Raw genomic sequence first — 7,952 nt, 5'->3', positions numbered from 1 at the left:
GACTAATAGAGACCCTGTCTCAAAAAAAAAACAAAAAAAAAAAAAACAAAAAAAAACCCCCAAACAAACAAAGCAAGGCCTAGAGAGATGGCTCTGCAGTTAAGAACATTGGCTGTTCTTACCAAGGTCCCGAGTTCAGTTCCCAAGAACCACAGGGTGGCTCACAACTATCTATAATGGGATCCTAATCCCTCTTCTTGCCATGCTGGGGTACATGCAGATAGAGCACTCACATACATATATCTTTTTTTTTTTTTTTGATTTTTCGAGAAAGGGTTTCTCTGTGTAGCCCTGGCTGTCCTGCTTTGTACACCATGCTAGCCTGGAACTCACAGAGATCCGCCTGTCTTTACCTCCTGAATGCTGGAATTAAAAGCATGCTCTGAAACCACCGCCTGGCTAAATTGTTCCTCTTGTAGCCCATAATGTTGTAGACTTAAGAGAACGTAGTTGTTGCCAAGGCAGGAATCACTAGTTCTGGCGTGCGCCACCACTGCCCAGCTAATTCCAACACATTCTTGAAGAAACCAAATCAAAAAGCATGAACATCACAGACAGGAAACTAGCCCATCTTCTTCTACTGAGCTGTGACATCTACTGTGTACTCAGTGCTGATCAAGAACACCCCAAAGAAATGGGAATTTCCACTGTTGGTCTGCTGCTGAGACGGCGGGGTGGAGCCTTGTCAGAAATCACAAGTCTACCTGGAGTCTTTTCACTGCAGGAATTTGTCTTTGGAATGTGAGATTCCTAAGCTGGGGCAGGAGGAACTGGAGGTGAAGAGGTGAGGATGAACTGCCTTTGTTCCAGCAACAATTGCTCCAGGCCACTATAATGTGTGCGTAGTTCGGGCCAAAGCTGGAATGAAATATTTCTTTTGAGCATAGTTTTTATTGTTGGTATTTCAGGCTTTTGCTGAAGATTTTAAGTTGATTCATCAAGGGAAGGGGTAGACGTCACATCTAATGTAGTGACTTCAGCCAAAGCCATATGACCTACTTTGTGACTCAGGTCTGTAGCCCCAGCTACTTAGGTGAAAGTTTCTTCTGCTTGAGCATGTCAAAGGCCTGTGGACCCAGGGGCTAGACAGATGGCTTAGCTATTAAGAGACCTTGCTGCTTTTCCAAAGGAACCTGGTTCAGTTCCCAGTACCACAACTATCTGTAACGTTAGTTCCAGTAGATATGACATCCTCTTATATATATTTTTTTTAAATTAGAAAAAAAAGTAGCTGGGTGGTGGTGGCGAACACCTTTAATCCCAGCACTTGGGAGGCAGAGGCAGGCAGATCTCTGTAAGTTCAAGGCCAGCCTGGGCTACAGAGTGAGTTCCAGGAAAGGCGCCAAAGCTACACAGAGAAACCTTGTCTCAAAAAAAAAAAAATAAATAAAAATAAATAAATAAATAAAATGGGCTGGAGAGATGGCTCAGCAGTTAAGACCACTTACTGATCTTTCAGAATGTTGGACCCCAAAGTTTAGGGTCTCAAGTGGGTGCCCCAAGAACCCAGACTCCAGTCCAGTTGATGCAACAGCACGAGGAATTTATTAAGGCTTCTGTACAGAAGGGCTTCTCTGCTCCCAAGAGCAAGAGTCGCATCTTACTGCAGTCCCATAAGGACTTTTAAAGGAAAAACCCACAAAACCCACAAGATTACAATTCCCATACAATTTCATGGCCTGATCACAGAGTGGATACAGTCACGTCAGCATGTACATTCTTCCTGAAACCTCAAGGGGGGTATCAGGGCGGGAGTGGAGTTTACACACAGGTCATAGTGGTCCTTCCTGGAACACCTGCAACTATCCCAGTCACAGTTGAGCACATCTCTTAACAGAAATCTTTTTACATTGTTATATTGTTACAGGGGTGATTGAGTAGTGGCTGAGTCAGGTGGCCCTTGGAACTAGATTTTTAGTTTCTCATTTCCTGGTGCTTGAAGTTTTTCTCTTCCTGAGGCTTGGGGGTGTAAGCCTGAAGGGCTAGGGTCTTTCAAGAAGACCTGAGTTCAATTCCCAGCACTCACATGGCAGCTCACAGCTGTCTATAACTCAAGTTCCAGGATATCTGGCATCTTCTTCTGCCGTCTGTGGACACCAAGGCCAGACCTCTCTTAGTGGCACACGCCTTTAATCCCAGCTCTCAGAAGACAAAGGCAAGTGGATCTCTATGAGTCTACAGAGTGAGTCCCAGGTTAGCCAGGAACACAGGGTTACACAGTAAGAGACTCTTTCTCTCAAAAAAAGGATGAAAGATATCAGTTATGGGTCAAGAAGATGACTTCCTAGGTAAATGTGCTTGTGTTATGCCTGTGTCATGAGCCCCCGAGAGACCATCAGGAGTCCGAGTTCATATGCAAAAGCAAAGAGCCTTTATTGCAAGCTTGAGCTTGGGCTCTCTGTCCATTCCTACACAGCAGTTGGATCAGGGAGAACACTGAGCTCAGTTATGGCAGGGTTTTTAAGGAGTAAAGGATGTGGGGTAGGGGAATTCCAGATTCAGATAGGAGTTGAACTCCTGATTGGGCAGGAGTGAGGTAACAGAAGTCTTGTCAAACAGTGATTGGTACTGACGTTGCTACAAGAAAACTGGCAACCTATGTATAAGTGATATGAGCTATCCTTAATGTTCTAGAGCATTTAGTACTTGTTTGTCTCAATTCTGATTCGTCTCTCCCAGAGTACAGTTTGTGACTTTTCCTGGTTGTTGTAACGATGAGGCCTAGTCCCAGCATTGTTAGTCTGCAGCCTGTCATGGCTGTGTTAATGTTGTGAGGCCTCTTCACTTGGGTAAGCCTGACAACCTAAGTTCCATTCCCTGTGGAAGGAGACAACCAATTCCCAAGAGTTATCCTCTGACCGAAACACTCTCTCACAACTATACACACACTAGAATGCACACACACACACACACACACACACACACTCTCAAAAATTTTAAAAAGAAATTGAATATGACTGAATATTAAGAAAGAAATAGGCCGGGCGGTGGTGGCGCACGCCTTTAACCCCAGCACTCAGAAGGCAGAGGCAGGCAGATCTCCGTGAGTTCGAGGCCAGCCTGGGCTACAGAGTGAGATCCAGGAAAGATGCCAAAGCTATACAGAGAAACCCTGTCTCGAAAAGCCAAAAAACAAAAAAACAAAACAAAAAAAGAAATAAATACTGATGGACTGTGAATGATGGGCTTATGGTAACTTTTACACTTTCAAGTTTTTTTTTCACAGTCTGATATTTTTATTTTTATGATTAGACCTCATTTATTTGTTTATTTTGAGACGGGGTCCTGTTATAGAGTCCAAGCTGGACTCAAGGCAATCTTCCTGTGTCAGCCTCCCAAGTGCTAGGAAGTGCACAACTGTGCCTAGCTAACTGGACTGTTTTTTTGTTTGTTGTTTGTTTTTTGGCAGTTCTGGGTCTAAAACACAAGGTACCAAACATGTTAGGAAATGTTTGCCACTGAGTTATAATACAATATTAAAACAACTCTATACATGATTTCCTTTCATTTTTGTATTTTTTTGGTTTTTTTGTTTGTTTGTTTTTGTTTTTCAAGACAGGGTCTCCCTGTGTAGCCCTGGCTGTCCTGGAACACACTCAGTAGACCCGGTTGGCCTTGAACTCACAGAGATCCTCCTGCCTCTGCCTTCTGAGGGTTGGGATTAAAGACCTATACCATCATGACTAGCTTGGCTCTTTCCTTTTACCGTGTGGATCCTAGGGATGAAATTCAGGATACCAGGCTTGGTAGTAAGCCTATTTACCTGTAAAGCCAACTTGTTGGTCCCATTTCCATTTAGAAAGTTTATTTTCATTTTCTAGAGATTTGTTATTTTTAGGTATACAGATATTTGCCTGCATTTATGTATGTGTACCATGTGTGTGCCAGGTGCCCTCTGAGGCCAGAAGAGGGTGACAGATCTCCTGGAACTGGGGTTGTGAGTCACCATGTATGTGCTGGGAACTGAACCCAGGTTCTCTCTGAGAACAGCCAGTGCTCTTAACTGCTGAGCCATTTCTCCGGCCCCTCATTTCCTTTTTTTAAAAAGACATTGCCTAATGCAGAAGTTACAGGAAACAAATGAGAGCAGCCGTCCTTGCCTGTGCGCCAGCATCCGTCTCCTGGAGCACAGACTCCAAGTCTGTGGACAAAGCACTAGCCCAGATCACATGGACCTGCTGCTGTGGTAGATTACACTGCAGTCCACCTGAGGACTCTAGGGAGCCTTTCCTTAGGAAGTGAATAGTGTCCTACCTCCTTGACTTTGGCCTTGACCGTTGCAACCTGCCTTGGCCAGTGGAATATGAACCTTCGTGGAAAAAAAAGCTAAACCTGCCAGCCCCAACCCTACCCCCCATCGCCCTGCCCCCCTCCTCCAGGCTTTCCTGCGTTGGTTTGGCTTCTTGTGTTCATGCTCTCTGTTGTGTAGCAATTGCCTCCCAGAAGACACATTCCACTTTGGAGCCTAGCTCCAGGTGCTGGATAGTTTTGTATCAACTTGACAAAAGCTAAAGCCATATGAATGGAGGGAGCTTCAATTAAGAGAATGACTCTGCCTGTCAGAGGTGGCAGAGGCAGGTTGGATCTCTGAGTTCGAGGCCAGCCTGGTCTACAGAGCAAGTTCCAGAACAGCCAGAACTACACAGAGAAACCCTGTCTCGAAAAACAAAACAAAGCCGGGCAGGGGTGAAGCAGGGCTATAATCTCAGCACTTGGGAGGCAGAGGCAGGCAGATCTCAGTGAGTTCGAGGCCATTCTGGTCTACAAAGCAAGTTCCAGGGCAGCCAGGACTATTACACAGAGAAACCCTGTCTTGGAAAAAAAAAACTAAACTAAACCAAACAAACAAAATAAATACAATAAAAAAAATAAATAAAAATAAATGCCTCCATAAGACCAGGGTTTGTGCATTTTCTTAATACAGTGGTTGATGGGGAGGGCCCAGCCCATTGTGGGTTCAGCATCCTTCAGCTGGTGGTTCTGGGTTCTATAGGAATCCATCACCATCAGAGCAGGCAGACATGGCAGCAGGAACAGCTGAGAGCTCACTTCCCCAGCTATAAGAAGCAAGCAGATAAAGATCAGCTGGGGATGGCAGGTGGCTTTGAAATGTACATTTCTTCCAGAAAGGCCACACCTCCTAACCTCCCTAAATGGTGACATCATCTGAGGGCCAAATATTCAAATGCCCAAGAATTTTGGGGACATATCATTTAAACAACCACACTAATTCTTCACCCATACTCCTGTAAGTCACCCAAATAAAACCCACCAAGTTGGACCTGGTGGTATCCTTACTTTGGTCTGTCATTGGTTTCCTATCTGGGGTAAGTAGACATTCATTCATGTCTCTTCAGGAATAGTGTCACTCTATGGTGATATTTTATTTGTGCTGAAATGTGATTTTATTGTGTTCCCCAAAATATTGTGCACGCTAATAAACTTATCTGGGGTCAGAGAACAGAACAGTCACAATATTAAACATAGAGGATAGGCAGTGGTAGCACACGCCTTTAATCCTAGCATTGCAGAGGTAGAAATCCCTCTGGATCTCTGTGAGTTCAAGGCCACATTGGAAACAGTCAGGTATGGTGACACACGCCTTTAATCCCAAGAAGTGAGCCCTTAATCCCAGGGAGTGATGGCAGAAGGCAGAAAGATATATAAGGTGTGAAGACCAGAAACTAGCAGCATTTAGCTGGTTAATCTTTCAGGCTTTTGAGCAGCAGTTCAGCTGAGATTCATTCTGGATGAGGACTCAGAGGTATCCAGTCTGAGGAAACAGGATCAGCTGAGGAACTAGCAAGGTGAGGTTGGCTGTGGCTTGTTCTGCTTCTCTGACCTTCCAGCATTCACCCCAATAACTCGATTCAGGTTTGATTTTATTAATAAGAACTTTTAAGATTCCTGCTACAGTATGTTAATAAATAAAGTTGCCTGGGGGTCAGACCTAATAGCAAGCCATTTAGCAGAAGTCTGGCAGTGGTAGCACATGCCCTTAATCCGATCACATGGCAGGCAAAGTCTTTGTGTGTTCAAGGACAGAGCCAGCATGGAGACACACGCCTTTAATCCCAGTACCAACCACAGAGACCTGGAGGTCTGTATAGACAGGCAGTGATGAGGAAGTCATGTGGTTGGGTTTAGAACCAATGAGAAGGCAGAACAGAAAGGCAATAAAAAGATGGGTCACACAGGAGAATCTCTCAGGGGAAGGATGGCAGCGACTGGTAAGCTAAAGGCTATTCACTAGTGCTCTGACCTCTTGGGCTTTTAACTCTTTATTTGGCTCTGTGTTTCTTATTTAATAAGACTGTTTAGAATTACATCTACATCACTCAATATTGTCCATCAGAAGAACTTGCTCCTGGGAAATGCAAGAGGTGCTTGGAGCAGACTCAGAACCTGCAAGTCCAGCTGATCCCAGTTGACTCATACTGACTCATAGACCTGTGACCTAGAAGTAAATGCTGTTGTAAATGACTGAGTTTTGGACTTGTTTGTTACATAGCATTGCCATAACAAAAGGTTATTAATGTGCCAGACACTGAGTTTTCTCCCACATCTCGTTTTTTTTCTGATTTTTATTTTTTTTAGTTGAAGATAGTTCTATTATTAGGGGAACTATGTCTCCTAGTTTAATATTGGGATGTTTCCTAGAACTCAAGACTTTCAAGTATTTAAAAATAGCTTCATCATTGGCCAGGTGTAGTGGCACACACCTTTAAGTCCAGCACTTGAGAGGCAGAGGCAGACGAATCTCTGAGTTTGAGGCCAGACTGGTCTATAGAGTGAATTCCAGGACAGCTAGGGACTACACAGAGAAACCCTGTCCCAAAAAAAAAAAAAAAAAAAAAAAAAAGAAAAGAAAAAAAGAAAAACAAACAAACAATAAAAGCTTCATCAGGCTGGAGATAGAGTTCAGTTGACAAGCACTTGCCCAGCATGCATGAAGCCTGAGTTGGATCTTGTATCAGTTACTGTCCTATTGCATCAATAAATACCAGGACCCAAAAGCAATGTGGAGAAGAAACGGCTCTTCACAATGCATCACATCATGAAGAGAAGTCAGTGCAGAGACTTAAGCAGGAACTGAAGCAGAAACCACGGAGAAATGCTGTTTATTGGCTCAGTCACTGAGTCATGCTCAGAGTCCATCAGCCTAGGGAGGGTGCTGCCCATAGCGGGCTGGCCCCTCTCACATTAATTACCAATCAAGACAATCTTTCACAAACACAGCCACAAGCCAGTCTGATCTGGACAATTCCAGGCCACTCTAAACTGTGTCAAGTTCACCATAAAAACTAACTCACACAGATTCCCACATTAAGTTGTTACAGGGTATAAGTCTATAATCCCAGCACCCAAGAGGTAGAGGCAAGAAGATCCTAAGATCAAGGTCATCCTTGGCTATATAGGTTTAGGGTCAACATGGGTACGTGATACCCAATTTCTTTTTCTTTCTTTCTTTCTTTTTTGCTGTGTTTTTGTTTATTTGTTTTGTTTTGTTTTAGAGGCAGGGAGACAGGATTTCTTTGCATAGCCCTGACTGTCCTAGAACTCACTCTGTAGCCCAGGCTGACCTCAAACTCACAGAGATCTGCCTGCCTCTGCCTCCCAAGTGCTTGGATTAAAGACGTGTACCACCACTGCCAGATGAGACCCTATTTCAAAACTAAAAATGGAGGATCTTGGTAGATGGCTTAGTTCATAAAGTCCTTGATACACAAGCATGAAGACCCACATTCAGCCCCAGGCATCCATATAAAAAAGCCAGGTGTGATGACAGGTAATACCAGCACTGTGGAGGCAGAAACAGGAGGGTCCTTCCACCATATGGTTCCCAGGTATTGAACTCAGGTGGTCAGGTTTGGTAGCAAGTGCCTTTACCCACTCAGCCATTTTGCCAACCCATTTGATGTTTGTTTTTGAGTTTTTGAGACAGGATCTCA

The sequence above is a fragment of the Peromyscus californicus genome, unplaced genomic scaffold (assembly GCF_007827085.1).
Source record: "Peromyscus californicus insignis strain IS unplaced genomic scaffold, ASM782708v3 Scaffold_4__1_contigs__length_199733344, whole genome shotgun sequence".
In the NCBI taxonomy this organism is placed as follows: domain Eukaryota; kingdom Metazoa; phylum Chordata; class Mammalia; order Rodentia; family Cricetidae; genus Peromyscus; species Peromyscus californicus.
The sequence above is the reverse complement of the archived record's forward strand: the minus strand, read 5'-3'. Positions refer to the sequence as shown.